Below are 18,080 nucleotides of genomic sequence, written 5' to 3'. Positions count from 1 at the left end.
ATACTGTTAAAAAGAAAATCTGCACAGAGCATAATAAGGTCATTTGTATTTGCTAAGGGAACTATTGTCCCCATTACAAAATGAGTCTAGTTTTGAGGCTGAGATTTCATTTATTCACTCTGATATTAACTGTGAGCCCAGAATCATTTGGTTTCAATGAAAGGAGAATGTTGTTTCTGATCAAGCAAATTCTAAATAAAACACTGCCAGTTCACATTTGTCATTTGGATTTATTTTTTCATTTCTTTCTGAATCCTACCTTAACACCTGCATATACTCTTGATGGAAATGGAAACTGGTTTGATCCTGTTGGAGAGAAATTTAGAAACAAGAATGCTGTCCTTTAGCGTTCTTGTTGGAGGCATTAGAAACTGACTAACCAAAAGAGGCAGATAGGGATTTTGATGTTAGGATACCTCAAAGTTCATAGAACAGAAATGACCAGGTTCAACCAGAGCCAAAAAAGCATTGTGTGGAGGTGCAGGGGTCAGGGGCCAATGAATGTCTCTTAGGTAGCCTGAAATAAAATAAACCATGTCTAAGCATTTTGGCCTCTTTTACTAAACTATTCATTTCCATATTTCAAAGAGATAGCATTTGGTTGTCCTACCATGGGTCACATGATCAATATTTTTCTAAGGCAGAGCAGGAAACCGACATTTCCACACGAACATATGCAAATAGCAGAAAGATTATTGCTAATAAATAAGCAGATAGACTCATCATTCACATAAGAAGCCTAAAAAATAAGCATTCCTTATTTTTTAATCAAGAAACCAAACTTTGGATCATAATCTGGGGAAATATTCAAAGAAGTTTTCAAAATTTATATCTAATAGCTATGAAAAAAACTGAAAAAAAATTTAAACATGATTTAAAAAAATCCGACTAAGAGTCTGAAAGTATAATCCAATTTTTGTTTAAAGGACAATGTATTTATGTATTTAGGACAAGGTGCCATATGAAGGTATATTTTAAGCAATTTTACTACGAATTTATTCTTTTTTATCTTTATATATATTTTTGAGCTTCACTGAAATATAATTGACGTGTAGCATTGTGTAAGTTTAAGGTGTACACACGATGATTATTTCATGAATGTACATGTGGGAAAGTGATTACCACCATAAGGTTAGTTAACACTTCCATCATCATATAATTAACATTTGTGTGTGTGTGATCAGAACATTTAAGATCTACACTCAGAAAATTTCAAGTACATGATATATATCATTAACTATAGTCACTGTGCTATACATTAGATCTCTAGAACTTACTCATATTATTACTGGAAGTTTGTCCCCTCTGACCAACGTCTGTCCATTTCTCCTATCCCCCAACCCACAACAACCAGCATTCTACTCTGTTTCTATGAATTTGGCTTATTTTAGCTTGTACATATAAGTGTGATCATATAGTATTTGTCTTTCTCTGTCTTCTTTTTTTTATTTAAAAAAAATTTTTAACATTTATTTATTTTTGAGACAGAGACAGAGCATGAACAGGGGAGGGTCAGAGAAAGAGGGAGACACAGAATCTGAAACAGGCTCCAGGCTCTGAGCTGTCAGCACAGAGCCCGACGCGGGGCTTGAACCCACGGACCGTGAGATCATGACCTGAGCCAAAGTCAGACGCTTAACCGACTGAGCCACCCAGGCGCCCCAACTCTGTCTTATTTCACTTAGCATAATGCCCTCAAGGTCTACCTATGTTGCAAAAGGCAGGATTTCCTTATTTTTCATGGCCAAATAATATTTGTGTGTGTGTGTGTGTGTGTGTGTGTGTGTGTGTATACACACACACACATACACACTATGTTTTCTTCATTCATTCATCCATGGATACACACTTGTTTTCACATCTTGGCTATTGTGAATAACATTGCAATGAATAAAGGGGTGAAGATACCTCTTCTAGATAATGATTTCATTTTTTTTTTGGATTTATACCCAGAAATGGGATTGCTAGATCATATGGTAGTTCTATTTTTAGTATTTTGAGGGACTGTCATACTGTTTTTCATAGTGACTATATCAGTTTGCCTTCCCATCAATATGACACAAGGGTTCCCTTTTCTCCATATCCTTACCAATGCTTGTCATCTCTTGGTTTTTGTTGTTGTTGCTGTTGTTGTTTTGATAATAGCCATTCCAACTGGTGTGAGGTGCTATCTCATTGTGGTTTTGATTTGCATTCCTTTGATGATTAGTAATGTTCAGCACCTTTTCCACGTACCTGTTGCCATTCATATAGCTAGGTCCACAAGAAATTACCCTAGGCACAGAGGAGGACCAGGTTCATAGGAACCCAATGGGAGCCTCGATTTGTGGGAACTTGCTGCTGGAGTGGGCTGAAGACTTGGTTTCCAGGGAGACCAGCTGGAGCCTAGAGCCATGGGAGCCATCAAGGGCTGTGGCAGCCAAAATGGCACCGTGGTAGACTGGGATACTGGAGCTGCAGGGGTCTACCTGGCACTGATGTGGGTCTGCTACTAGGGTCTCCAGTGAAGTCAGGTGGTTACATCTCTCTCCTTCCTCTACAAGGAAGCTGTCTCCACAATAAACTGCCCAGGCTTGGGGTAGGGTTACTGGAGGTAATATTAAACTGTCTTTCCTACCTTCTCCAATGTGTCTTTCCTTATTTCTGTGCTCACCCAAGGGCTATCATCTCTCACCTGGAACTCTTAGCTCTTGTGTAGGTGTTTTCATGAGTAGATAGTTATTCAAATTGATGTTTCTTGGAGGAGATGAACTCTAGAAATTCGTATACCTATGCCACCATCTTGTTGACATCACTCTCCTACCTGTATTTTCTTGCTAGTTAGGTATTTAAATTTTAGCATTGGAACTTCCCTTTGTGGATACAAGAGTTATACAGCATAAGGCTGATAATAATAAATAAAAAAGCACTTTGACTTTTGAACCTCAAATCTTGAAATAGGATATAGCAGCTACTTCTATGGTTGAGAAAAAAGACTGAAACAAAAATGTTAATCGTGGTTATTCCCAGATAGTGGTTTTTAAGTTTGTTACAATACCGATAGTGGTTATTAAAGTTCTTTTTAATTTTCTTGTTTTTCTTGCAATAAGGAAAAAAAGTAGGGAAGAGTTAAAACTTCTGAACTAAGCTCAGATATTTAATAAGATCTTATCCTAACTTTTTAAAAATTTTGTCTATTTACTTATTTTGAGAGAGAGAGAGAGAGAGAGGAGGGGAAGGGCAGAGAGAGGGGGGGGGGGGGAAGAGAGAATCCTAAGTAGGCTCAAAGCTGTCAGCACAGAGCCTGATGTGGGGTTTGAACCCACGAACTGTGAGATCATGACCTGAGCTGAAACCAAGAGTCAGATGCTTAACCGACTGAGTCACACAGGCACCACTTATCCTAACTTTTACAAGAAAAAATTATAGCCAAATTAGTGAAATCTTTCCACATTCTTCACTTAACACATCTCATGTTTTATAAATACTGAAAGTATAAGAAGTAACAAACTCAGTGGTTCAGAGCAAAGTTATATATATACTTGAATCTTACTTCTTTCACTTATTAGCAATGGAAACATATCTAAGTTGCTTCAGTGTTCTGACTCAGTTTGCACATCTGTACGATGGTGATAATAATTTCTCTCTCTGAAGATTGTTATGAGAATGGAAATCATATGGAAAAATATATCTGTTTTATGTTGACTGTTGAAATATAAAGTTTATATAAGGCTATTTTTCAAAAATGAATTTAAAGAGAATTATTAAACAAATTATAGAATGTTTTTATTTTGCACAGACATAAGGAAAACCATGAAAGTGGGATGCAAATAGCTGAAATGTGGAAAATAGTGCTCCAAAATGATTAACAGAAGACTGAGGAAGTGTCAGTTCACCTAGAATCCAACATGTAGCACAAGATGCTGTATTACTGAAAAAATCATACTCTTGTCCAAATGTTGGCATTAGTAGTCTGATTTCTTACTTTGGGAAGCTACAAGTCTAGCCAAGGTTACTATTTTGTGATCCATGGATGCTTCTAGAGGTCAGTGACATCATACACATATTTTAAAAGTCCCACAGGTGTATATTTCTAGGCATCAAAGTAGATCACTTTCATCATCTTTTCAGAGAGAAATGAGACCTTTAAAATATTAAGAAGCACAAAATTAAAATCCCTAATATTTATTCCTCCCAAAGTCCCTTATTTTGTCTACTTCCTTATATCTGTTATTTCCCACTGTGGGAAGCGGGCTGCTCAAAAAGATGTTCGAAATTAGTTGAAAAAAGTCATGCATGTTCGCTCTTTTTCTCATCTGTAGTAATGAGTATTCCCATACGTGGTGGAGATGAAAAACAAAATTAACTTGGTTAGGTAAGAACCATAAACCTGAATAATATGAATAATAACTATAAAACCTGTTTTACTCACGGGGCGCTTTGGGGGCTCAGTCGGTTAAGCGTCCGACTTAGGCTCAGGTCATGACCTCGCAGTCCGTGAGTTCGAGTCCCGCATCGGGCTCTGTGCTGACAGCTCAGAGCCTGGAGCCTGTTTCAGATTCTGTGTCTCCCTCTCTCTCTCACCCTCCCCTGTTCATGCTCTGTCTCTCTCTGTCTCGAAAATAAATAAAACGTTAAAAAAATTAAAAAAACCCTGTCTTACTCACTTATTAGGCAACCAAAATATTGGATGGCATATTTTAAAACATAATGCTATATGGTGGTACAGACCAGGATCAGAATATTGAAATGAACTATTGTTTTCTACATCGTGTTTATAAGTCAACGCCCAAGTAAAGTGTGATTTCAATCATAAAGTCTCACCTAATTCTTCTCTTACTAACACCACTTTTCTGATTTCCTATTCCTGGAATGACACATGGTTTTCAGGCCAACTCCAATCACTTGTCTGGCTGCTCAAGAGGGATTTGGAGGACCTGTCAAGACTCAGCTGGAAAGAAAAACTTGATGATTAGGAGTATGTGCTGTGGACTCTGACGGGAGAATGGTTGGCCTTAGGCTAGATCAGAACTGAGGAAACAATGCAGGGCTTATGGCATCAAGAAAGTAAAAAAAAAAAAAAAAAAGTTAAGAAGCTAATCAGGACATGGTGAAATTCTGATTACCCTGGATTCACAGTCAGCTAGGTTTGACTAGAAAACAGGGTTATGGCATCGTTGGTTACTTCTACCTTTAGCATAAAAGTATTAGCAACCACATTGCTCAGTTGAACCCTAAACTATACTAATGATCCCTAAACTTATGAGCATAAGCCAAGAGAACTACAGTATCAATCAGTTGGATAATTGTTTTTTTCAAACTCCATTAATAGAGCATACATAAACCAACCTACTGTTGGTTTACAGCAAGCAGTTTAGGTCAGTACAACAGGTAGCATGGAAACATTTTGGTTGAGGGTTAAACAATAAAATGGACTTTTTTTCTCTCTGCTATTACTCTGTAATAAGTACCATGCTTATTTATCTTTCAAGTAAACTTGCAATTAAGGTTTATTATTATATTATTATTATTCTCCAGTTACAAATGACAAAATAGGTTCAAAATTGTTTTGCTCCAAAGTAGGTGAGAGTTGAGCAAAGGTGATCTCTGCTAGATCCCATGACTTTAATCTCTACATTGTGTAACCACAAAAGATATTGTTAAATCATTCATACTGTCTGAAGAATCTCTTCATGCATAAGAGAAGGCAGACACAGCTAACAAGAGATCAGGGTAACTGCTAAGTGCCCATTTAGGTATTCATTTGATATAAAAAAGCAAATGGAAGGAGTTGCTAGTGGGAATCCACTTTTCAGCAGACAAAACACAAAACCATATACCCTCTACTTTTGGGTTTTTATTTTTCAAATTTACTTATTTGAGAGAGAGAAAGGGAGAAAGCACGAGTTGGGGGGGAGAAGCAGAGAGAATCCCAAACAGGCTCTATGCTGTCAGCGCAAACCCAATGTGGGACTCAGTCTCACAGACCCTGAGATCATGACCTGAGCCAAAATCAAGAGTCAGACACTTAACGGACTGAGCCATCCAAGTGCCACCACCCCTCTACTTTCTTAATTTCAAATATTCTGATATTAAGAAAATATTGTCTCCTTATATTGTTATTATGGATGACAAACTCAGACACAAAATGGTGGCACGGAATATTAGTAAGAGCACTGGATTGGGAACCAGTTTCAAATCTTGGGCTGTAATACTTACAAAGTGTTTGAAATTAGGAAAGTTACTTAACCTCTTTGCTGTTTAGTTCCTGCATCTGAAAAAATGTAGATATAATGGATTGTTATATCCATTCCACATAAAAAGGATTGTTCCTGATTCTTGTGAGAATTAAAATATTATCTGGCATGGAGTATCATTGAAGTGTTAACTATGATCATAATTGTTACAGTAATAATTATTCATATTCTAATTCCACCCAAAATACCAATAATTTAGTTGTCATCAATACTTTAGCTGCTCTTGTTAGAGTCCTTTACCATAAGCACTCATTGAGATTGATAACCCTACCATTAAAAAAGTTTTTTATTCCCCCACATGAAGCACTGAGGATACAGTGATGAGCAAAACACATACCTCCCTTCCCTTAGACAATTTTTAGCTTCTTAGAGCCTGTAGGAATTGAGCTAAATAAATAATTTTGAGTAAGATGAATGTTTTGAAAGGGAAAATATGGTTGTGATGATGTATAATTGGGGCGCTAGAGTCAGGTAAGTTTCCTTGAGGGGGTGGTGTTTAAGGTGAAACCTAGGAAAGTGAGTTCAACTGAGTAAAAGGTGCATGTGCAGTGCTTGAAGGAAAAGAGTGTCAGCTAAGCTAGAATATAGACTGTGAGAAGGAAGGTGAAGAGAAATTGTAAATGCAATTGTAAAAGGTAAAAGCTACAGGATAATGTTTGCCATTTTAGGAAGTGGGGATTATGTCTTGAAGATCATGAAAAGTCACTAACGAATTTTAAACAAGAGAGTGACAATCCATTTGTGCCCCACAGAAAGCTTGAATTCAGCGTAGACCAGTTATCAGACACAAAAACTAAAGAAGAATTTAAATCTTTACCTAAGCCTCTTTTTAAATATGCTCATAAGAGGATGAAATTGAAGAGAACACAGAACATCCTAGCATTTTGTTTCACCCCCTATCTCCCTTAAATCACAGGCATTCCAGCATAAATGCTACCCTTTCCAGCTCTCACAGCTCTTTCCAAAATTGCTCCTGTAGCTCCATTTTCAAAGCCACTCCTGGCTTTCTCTCCATCCTTTGCCCTTCCTTCTACTGTTCCCTTTCAAGATGGACTTGCAGACGCATGACCCAAATTCCTGCAGGGAAGTGCTTGCTGACAAGTTGGGGGAATGTGGTCAGCAGGCAGCCTTCAGCTCTGGGCTCATTCAGGCACTGCCTCAGCTGCAGAGAGCAATCTCTTCTTCCCATCTACTACCTTGCCCAGGGCAGCTCACATCTGGTGTTTGAGAGAAGTGGGGGATATGCAGACCCGGCCCCAACCATTTCAGCTCACATGTGTGTCCATATATGTCCCAGAGATTCTGCGGAGGGCAGTGGGTTACTGAGGCTTTGTCAGACCCACAGGGCAATTAAATTTCTCCATTTGCCCATTTTTGTTCTTTTCTTCACTGTTTTGACTTTAATAAACTTCTGGTACTAGACAGTGAGTCTCAGTAACTGCTTCCAGAGACCTAGTCTGCAAAACTCCCCATGCTTCTTTTGCTCTTCAGGAGACAGCTCAGTCAATTCAGATACACATGAATCCAGTTTTCCAAACTGAGTTTCCTTATTTTTTTTCTGCACATTGTTCTTATAAAAAAAGATTAGAAATCCATGACTTGTAATTTGAATGTAAATATCCCTTCTCATAAAGTCCTGGGATTATCTCTGTATGGAGGACAGTCAGAAAGGTACAGTGAACCTGTGAATTTTCATATATTAATTTTGTGGTTCATGTTATTCTTAGAATCTCTGCACTGTTTCTTCCATGAGGTTGCCTTCCAGTCACTGATATTCTTGGAGCGTGAAGAAAGGCACTAGTCCAACACGTTGTGCATCAAAACGTCTTCCTTTTGTCTGACCCTAGAGGCAAATCCATTTTTACCCTCTTGATTCTCTATCATTTGTGATGAACTATCATAGAAGTGAGAGATAAAAATGGAAAGAAGCTTTGACAGAAGAAAGAGAAGAATGCCATAAGGTCAACCTACATAACCAAGAATGGGAATAGGTGGGGCTGGCATTTTTGTTTGGTGTGCTTTGTGGGTAGTGGAAATGTCAGTGGTGATTGAAAAGAACAGAGTTGGATGGAGTATGACACAGTTGAAGAGAAAAAATGGAATATTTGAGAAATATCACTAGAAGTTATGCACTGAATCTGCTTTTACATGCACTGAGAGGTAGGAAAAAGATTCCATAACATAAAAAAATCATTCTATGTATTTTTTTGTGTTTGGACTAGAACAGACTCCCTGTTTCAGGATTACTTGGATAGGATTAAACCTAATTCTGTGGCCTTAAATCTAGAGTTGTGTATCAAATTTGGAGCTAGATTTCCAACATCTTCATTTTTAATGAACATCCCAGTTATTTCTAGAACACATGATTCACACAGCTTATTATTTGAAGCACTGATCTAAGTCAGAAGCTGGTCTTCAAAGTGGGAGTGTCCCCCTGAAAATGCAAACACATAGGGTTTCTAGGGAATATGCAGTCATGTATGATTATAAGGGAATATATATCCAGATCCTCAACTTTTTAGTGTGGACTTTCCTAAGAGTGATCTTCCTGAAAAATCTGTTGCCTACAAGCTTCCCATAACTATCAATGCTTCCAAAATTGCCCTTTTCTCACTTTCTAAAGGAATTGCATTTCTTCTGCTTGATGAATTTTGCCAGAATGCATTGCCCTTAGATATAAATCATATAAACACTGAACAGAGGGACAATTCTGGAGTACATAATTGCTATGGAAGGGACCCAAGAGAACAAACAAAAAATCAGTAAGTCAATGAGAAATACTGAAGTTTTACTCCTTCATAGAATCATGGCAGGATTCTGACTTTCAAAAGCTTTTGAAAGGCTCTTAGCTATCTCTGTTTATCTCTCTGTCTGACTACCTATTTCCCAACCATCCGTTTATCCCCCATCCATAAATCTTTCTCTTTCTCAATTTTACATGTGAAAAAGTATTTACAGTGTGTGACATATTAATTTGACTTAAAAATTCTCTATTTAATTTACATGAATTATAATTTTGATAAGTATTTCCATAAAGTGAATGAATAAAATATGCAGATCCAACATTTTAATTAAAATATGCACTAAAAGCCAATATACTATAAGCACTTAACCAGAAATCATATTTTGAAACCATTAAACTTAGGATGGAAAATCTTAGGTGACAAGTTTCAATATGTTAGGAGTTAAATAATTTTTAAAAATTATTTTAGTGAATACAAGAAGGTATAAATTTGTGTCCATGCCTACTCATACATGTAGCAGTACAAACAATTTTTCTCTATCATGAAATGGCAAAAGGCTCTGCTTTATTTAGCGTTTGCAGACATTGATGTCTTGAAATCAACTTTGTTCCAGGATACCCTGTGATTCTGACCTCATCTTCCCAGTTTAGCTGGGTCCTTGCCACATCCAGATGAAGAAGCAACACGTTATGAAGTGACCGGGCCTATGATGTCAGCCCATATTCTACCAGCAAACACTTGGCCACACTTAACTGCAAAGATTGCTGGAAAACAGAGTTTCTAACTAGGTCTCTACACTCCAGCTCATACAAATTCAAGTCAGTGGAAGAGAGAACAGATTTCAGGGGACATTATAAAGCCTTGCCTCATGAAGTAAATTTACTAATACATTTTTATGAGGTGGTGAACATTTTACACAGGGTGTATTTTAATACATTACTGAATTCTGTTTTATTTTTGTGTTTTATTTTTCTGTTTCTCAATATGCTGTGACAGTACCTTTTCTATTTCTATAATTTCTGTTTTATGCCATGCTTATCCAGTTTTCATATAAAGATTATAATTTCACAAATGGAATGTTCCTTTTTTATAGTGATTGGAATAGATTGTTAATTTTTCAAAATAAAAGCATGATCTGTTCCTAAGTTTGGTACAATTCACTTCTAAATCTTCTGGACAGAGTGTTGTTTTTTCAATATTCTTCAATATTTTTTTAAATAAATGATTACATTACTTTAATTAAAATTTGTCTAATTAATTAGTTTAATTAAAATTCGGGGTTTTCTACTTCTGATTAAAGTTTTGGTAAATTATAAAATTTTCTAGGAAGTTAGGCAAAATTGTTAACATTTTCAAATACATTGGAACAACATTAATTGTTGATCATATTTGCTCATGATTCTTAACATGTTTTTTGTTTTGACAAAAGCTCTGCAGCTGGTCTAGTCTACAGAGCAAGTTGGTCTTCACCTCTGGCTATATGATCTACTAAATACAATGATGTCAGAAATATAGGTGATAGTTGTGGATACTCTATACACCCTCTGTCAAGTTGTAATAAGAAAAACACAGTACACACTGGTAGGTATTGAAGCAAACTCATGAGTTCTACAAATTTCTGTTCTATTTTTACAAAGAAGCTCCTGGCTTGCCATTGGACTTGGAGAGTGTAAACACGTAACTGCAGAACATCAATGACTATGCAACTGAGCTGCCTATCATAATCAATAAGCCATAAAGTGGAGATTCACAGCAGCACTTTACTATCCAATGGGAGTGGGATATTTAAAATGCAGCCTCATAGGGTCCTTAGGGCATGATTAAGTTGCATGGGCCTGTGGTTTAGACCTACTTGCCAATGGCTTTGGTTTAATATCTGTCAATGAGAAACACTCATATGAGACCTAGATGACAGAAGGGAGAGGCTCTTTCTGCAGCCATAGGGACAGATATATAGTCTTTTAGGTATTCTCCGGTGAATCACCTACCTTTGTGTTGTACATGGTTAAGGTCATCAGTGGAAGTTTCACGTGACTTCTGAAACTCCACAGAAAAATTGTAATGGTCAAAAACATTCAAAATAGTGTAGATGTTTCCAAGAATTGATTATTTCTGTTGTTACTGTTGTTTTCATTAAGTGCAGCTGCATGTATCAACAATAACTCATTGATGGGAGTTACAATATTTAGTATCATGGGTTTTTTCTTCACGTGGGGTGCTGCAATGTGGAGTAAGCTCACTGTCCATTCTTGAACATTGTTATGACTTCTATTTTGTCAGAGTATGATCCTGGGAGATCACTTTTACGCTTCCATTCCTTTTAAGGAGTTCCTGGCACGGTCTGCAAATACTAGAAACAGAATCCATAACCTGACAACAGGTATTTCTATTTTGAATTGACAGGCAGAGGCCACAAGCAAGAGTTACAACAGCATTCTAAGCAGGTGTGAATGGTCTCATGCGTGCATGCATGGCTACAACAGGGGGTGAAGGAGTAGGTATGCTGCTCTGTTCATGACCCACAGCCCAGGCATAGTGGCAGCAACAAGAGCTGATCATTAAATTCTTTGAATCTGTGGCTATCTGGCCTGGAACAGGGAATTCATAGCTTCATATCTCACAAAGAAAAATTTTGGAAAGCACTGCCCTCAACAATATCTACTAGGTACCTGAACAAGGTTATAATGTAGATCTTAGCATGGGCCCATGCACAAGTAGAGAGGGTGGGGGGAATGTTGGTAACAGAGAAAAAAGAATGAAGCAAATATAATGAGCAACACATAGAAGAGACAGGATAATGATATGAAATAGAATGAAAAATTACAAATGACTTTCTGGGTCTAATCCCAGTCAGTAAGATATAGCAGTACTTCCCTGACTGGAAGTCCATGTTCTAAATATGACTTATTTTGATAAATATCTTGTTTTCTTTTTTTTGATTAAACTAATTTGAACAGATATTTCACACTTGCACCAAGTTATCCCATGCCTAAGACACATGCCTCAGTACTGAGAGAAAAACATTTAAATCTATTAAAGGAGAATGAAAACGACCTCTTGAAATTACTGAAGCCTGGAATTCTAAACCAAGAGCATCCATCTAACCATAATACTGAAACAGTATCTAATCCAACAATTTCACTTTATAGGGAGGGAAACTCTCTGTACAGTCACATTTTATGCAACTCAACAACAATCTCAAAAAAGAATATTATAGCTTTAGATGAAAGAAAAGTACCCAAACCTTCATATAGAATAGCATGAAAGAGAAGTCACTGTTCAGTGCAGGGTGATAATACTTTTATTCTGTTTACAGCTGATGAGGGTTTAGATTTGGGAGAGTTTTCCTTAAATATACTTGTTTTCCTCATGTGCTGTCTCAGCAATTTATCTATCTAATTATTTGCATGTGTTCATTCCTAAAACAGGAACCTAGGTTAAAACCAATCTTGTCAGTCTCAAATCTGGTTGCCATGGTAACAATATCCATTTTCCACCAATTGTGCACTTTTAGCTAACTTATGTATTATGGATTTCTCTCTGATGTCAAAGCTCTATGATAGATCATTATGGAATTTTATGTATATTATAGTACAGTTTTTAATTCCACTTCAGAGTTTGATTACCTGCAACTTATATTATGCATTAACCTATCTCCAAATTCTTGTATTCATTTGGAAAATGTCATAAATCTTGGAGTTTGATTTTGGTGTAAGCTGACATTAATCATTTTATGCTTTAAAAATCCTCATTTTGGGGCATCTGGGTGGCTCAGTTGGTTGGGCGTTGGACTTCAGCTCAGGCCATGATCTCACAGTTCGTGGGTTCAAGCCCCGTGTCAGGCTCTGTGTTGACAGCTCAGAGCCTGGAGCCTGCTTCAGATTCTGTCTTCCCCCCTCTCTCTCCCCTTCCCTGCGTGCTCTCTCTCTCTCTCTCTCAAAAATAAACATTAAAAAAATTAAAAACAAAACAAATTTATCATTTTGTCCCTGTGAAGAAAAATTCAGAGGAGAATTTAAATTCTGAGAACACAAGTTTACTCCTTATTAATACATAGAATAATTTTCCTAATGTGTATAATTAACCTGTAAGCTCTTAGTGGGCAGAGAGAACATGTTCATATTCTTTGCTTCATCCTGAGAAACTAGAACACTATTCTCAATACATATTTACTGAGATTGGACAGGTTATATCTCAAGGCAACAATGAATGTCCACATGATATTCCCCCAATTCCAAAGTATCTCTCCTTACTGCTTGTTTTAATGTCTAAAAATCCCTCCTATGACTTGCACCCCTCAGAAGGGCATCAAGTTTCAAGGGAGACAAAGATATAGAAAACCTGAGTAAAAACGTAATCTAATTCCAATCCATCATCAACAAAATACTAATATTCCCTACTATTTTCTGAGCTGGCAAATGATAGTGTTGTACTACTATAAGTATTTACCTAAGTTGTTCCATATGACCCTTCAGAGAAACCACATTTTACAGATGAAGACAGTAAGGCGTGGAGAGGATGGAACAACTGACTGAAAACACATAACTATAAACTATTCACATTCAGGTGTGGTGAATATCTTCCATTAGTAAGGTCATTCTGGCTACAAGTTAAAAAATCCAGATTCACTCTAATTGCCAGTACAAGGACAAGGATGGAGTTAGAAAGGCTTCCAGAGCACAAATTTAATAAGGCATTCACCCTCAAGTCTTCACTCTACTTCCATGCTTGCCTCATCCTTTCTGTCTTGCTTTCTGCCCCAGGGGGCTGCCCCATATCACAATTCTCTTCCTCTCTCACTTCCTTACAGATTAAGCTTTCCCTACTGGATTTTAGCAAGAAATCAGAGTGCAAAGACAGACCTGTCCTTAAAGCAGCTTTGGACTCTTTATAAATTTCCTGGGTATTTATCAGGTTCTATTAACATAAAGGCCACAAAATATAGTGTGTTTTAAGAGGGTATGGTAGTAATATGTTTTGAAAAGCCAATGTTAGCATATGGGCACTAAATTTCTCATGATATGATACATTTCTCAAAAATATAAATATTAATGCTATTGCTTTTAGTTGTTATTCAACATTTATTCAGTAATTATTTTCTGAGATTCTAAATAGCTTTTCATTCCACTTACTATAAAATCTCCAATCCTAAAGTGACTTATAAGATTCTCTACAGGAGTGCCTGGGTGGCTCAGTCCGCTAAGCATTCGATTTCGGCTGAGATCATGATCTCACAGTCTGTGAATTCGAGCCCCGTATTGGGCTCTGTGCTGACAGCTCAGAGCCTGCAGCCTGCAGCCTGCTTCGGATTCTGTGTCTCCCTCTCTCTCTGCCCCTTCTTCACTGGAACTGTCACTCTCTCTCTCCAAAATAAACAAACATTAAAAAAATTAAAATAGATTCTCTACAATCTGAGTCCTAACTACAAATTGAGGCCTTTCATTATCTTTTTAATTCTCTTTAGTCCAGGCATTCTTAATACCTACAGACTCCTTAACACCCTCAAGAGTGCTGAGCTTTCTCTTGACTCTGGACTTTATACACAATCCCTCTGCCTCGAATTCTCCCCCCGCAACATGTATTCTTGCTGACCACCTTTCAAATCTTAGAGAAATGTCATTCCCTGCGGGGGAAGCTGCCCTCAACTTTCCAATAATTGCTAAATCCCACTAGAGTTCTTTTAGAGTTATTTTATTGTTTTCTACCCACCTGCCATCCTCTCTTTCCTTTCTAAGTAAGAGAGCCATATTTTTATATGGATGCTTATTTTGATTAATTTAATCATGGAAGTGTTATTTCTCTTGCCAAACCAATGAGACATAGGGAAAATCAGCAGGAAATTTCAGGAAAGACATTCTTTCCAGAAGAAATAGATTTAGAAAGAAGAGGCTACTTGTGACCTCTCCCCCTCATCTTGTTTCCCCTCTCTGACTGAAGGTGCTGTTGTTATGTGGATTCAAAGCTGTGCTACCATCTTAAAGCCACAAAGGGAATATCACAGTCACCTAGAGGGAGAGGGGTGTGGAATAGAAAGGTCAAGGAGACTGGTCATTGAAGACACTCTGAGCCAAAAAAGAAAGAAAAATGACCTCGGCAGTGCCAACCTCTGAATTTTTTCTTGAGAAAACAGTAAATATACTCAGGGATTAGAGGAGTACTGGTTTGACTTATTATTTACAGCTAAAAAAAAGCCCTAATTGATAGTGTTTTCCAATATCAACCTGTACTTTTCCTTACATAAGACACTCTGTACTTTTAACCCCATTAATACAAATCGCACAAGATACTGGAGGATTTTCAGTGACTAGCACAGGAAGTAAGACAGTCCATGCTGAATAAAGATTTGTGAAATGATTGTGTGCTGGTGCAAAGAGCAGATTCTGGAATTAGACTTTTGTGTTTCAGCTCTGGTTCCACCTCTTAAGGGCTGTGTTACCTGGATTAGTTCATTTTACCTCATTACACCTCAAATTTGGCATTCTGTAAAATAGAAATAATATAGTGCCTATTTTGTAGGGTGCTTTTTAGAGTCAAATGAATGAATAATAGGAAGTATTAGGTAATTCTTGGAACATAATAACATTCAATAAATGCTTGCCATTGTGAATTGCCAAGTTCTGTGCTAGTCGCAAGTCATTTCAAGATTAAGGAGATTAGCACTGTCCCCACAAAGAGCTCAGAATCTAGCAGAGGGAACTTGTATGAAACAGTGGGTTAATTGCTATTATAGAGATCTTCATAATAGTTATTTTATCAGTAAGAGGAAGGTATACCAGTTTCTGCCTAGGGGATATCGAAAAGTCTTTCCAATTAGAGGAGAAACCTTATGTTGTACTCACAACCTTCACTCATATTTCCTCTATGTGCAACTTCAGAAACTGAAATAAAGGGAATTAGAATACCTTGAAAGGTCCATCAGAAACCATGTCTCTTAAGAGTAAGTCCTATTATTTCCAGCTGAAAAACACATAAAGAAAGATAAAATGGGTGCAGGGTAAGGCCTGGTCAGGGAATTTTACCCTTATTCTTGGCTGCTCCTGTATTGAACATTTTCCAGATGGAGAGACACCTCTCTGGAAGACTGTTAACCTTCTTCAAAAAGACTAAAATGAGAGGCACAATATAAACACACAGAAAAATACTAAGACAGCTGAACCCTTCCAAAACTCAGGGATATGAGAATGAAACATTACTGATACAGCAAAGCAGAAGGGTGGGGGCAGAAGGAGAAATTCAAGGGCCATCTGTCAGCTAAAAGGCTAGAAAAAAAACAACAACAAAACAATACAATAGCAAGATACGCAACCTGAATCTTGTCTTTTCCTTTGGCTGATTATCTGGATGCAGCTTTTAAATTTGGCAGTAAGAACTGATCTATCTCATTGCCTCAAGTGCTCCTAAAAAGAAAGCATTTACTCAGAGAACAATTAGGACCAACAGTACCTAACTGCTTTGCCTTAGTATTTTGTCTTTGCTGCATTCTACAGATCTTACTGGGAGGACCTGTACCCTATAAATTGCAAGATAATTATTTATATAAATAATTTTTAAGACTCAGTATGTCCATCTCACTATTGAATGAAACATTAAGGTACAGAAAACATCTTAGTCAGTGTTTTCTACATCTCTATGAATCATTTCTTTTAAAGCAATACTATCTTGCCTGGGCTTTCTCCCACCAAGCCTCTGCCACTGGGTGGATGATGCCAGTATGCACATGTACAATATTTACAGCACACTTGCCTCTCAGTTCCATTATTTCCTTCTCTCCAATGACCTTTTTTCAACCTCCTTCATGATCCACGTTCATGGATATACCCTGAATCTTCTCATTCCCGAAGCCATTCTACATTGCAAATCATTAATTCTAATGGCCTAACAATAGATTATTTTAGCTGGAATGCTCTACCACTGTTAAAAGCAATTACTCCTCCAATCCTGTGGCATGTCTGTTTTCTTCCTCTCCATTATTTTACCATCTATTTTCAGTTTATATTTTAGATGTTCTCTAACGAATAGTATTAATTCCATTGCCTTTCTGCCCTTTAACTGTCATCTGGAAAACTTCTTGGAAAAACAAACTAAAAACAAACAATATGTCATATCTTTCCTACACCCTGGTGTTATGAACTGAATCATTTCCCCTCTCAATTCATATGGTAAAGCCCTAACCCCCAATATTATTTGTTTGGAGACAGAACTTTTAGGAGGTAATTAAGATTAAATGTGGTTATAAGGGTAGGGGTCCTAATCCAAAAGGACTGGTATCCTTGGAAGAAGAGGGAGAGACAGACACTCCCTTTTTCTCCATGTGCACGCAATGAAAAATGGCCTTGTGGATACAAAGTGAGAAGGTAGCCATGTGCAAATTAAGAAGAGAGCTCTCACCATAATTTGACTACGTTGACACTGGAGTTCCAGTCTCCAAAACTGTGAGAAAATAAATTTCTGTTATTTAACCCACCTAGTCTATGGTATTTTGCTATATAAGCCCCAGCTGACTAACATACCTGATAATTTAACATTCCCAGAAAAAATATCATACTGCAAAGTTGATTAGTGTGACTCATCACAGACTAAAACTACTAATGTATTTCTCTTGCCAATAAGATTTTCTGTGGTCCACAGTGAATAAATTAAATTCTGTCCCTTTTACTCACACATCCAAATCCACTTTCCTTTCTCTGTTGGATTTGCTAAATAACTGGCTTCAGTGAATGTCCTCCCTGGAATTTTGGGGATTTTTCTCACTCATAATCTGGAAGTGGGTACGTGATTTATTTTGGCCAAGAGGGTAGTAGCATGCTTGATGTGAGCAGAGGCTTGAAAAAGGATGTATGTGGGGTTTGTGTTTGTTTCAATATGAGTCTGCTTGGGTTTCCATAACAAAATGTCATAGATTGGGTGGCTTAAAGAAAATTAATTTTCTCACAGTGTTGGAATCGGAAATTTGAGATCAGGGTACCAGCATGATCAGGTTCTGGTGAGGCCTCTCTTCCTGGCCTGCAGACAACCTCCTTCTCAATGTGTCCTCACACAAGCTCTCTGGTGTCATTTCTTATAAGGACACTAAGCCTTATCTTTATGACTTCATTTAATC

Source organism: Acinonyx jubatus, chromosome A1 (assembly GCF_027475565.1).
Source record: "Acinonyx jubatus isolate Ajub_Pintada_27869175 chromosome A1, VMU_Ajub_asm_v1.0, whole genome shotgun sequence".
NCBI classification, from domain to species: Eukaryota; Metazoa; Chordata; class Mammalia; order Carnivora; family Felidae; genus Acinonyx; species Acinonyx jubatus.
This window is presented reverse-complemented; position numbering follows the sequence as displayed.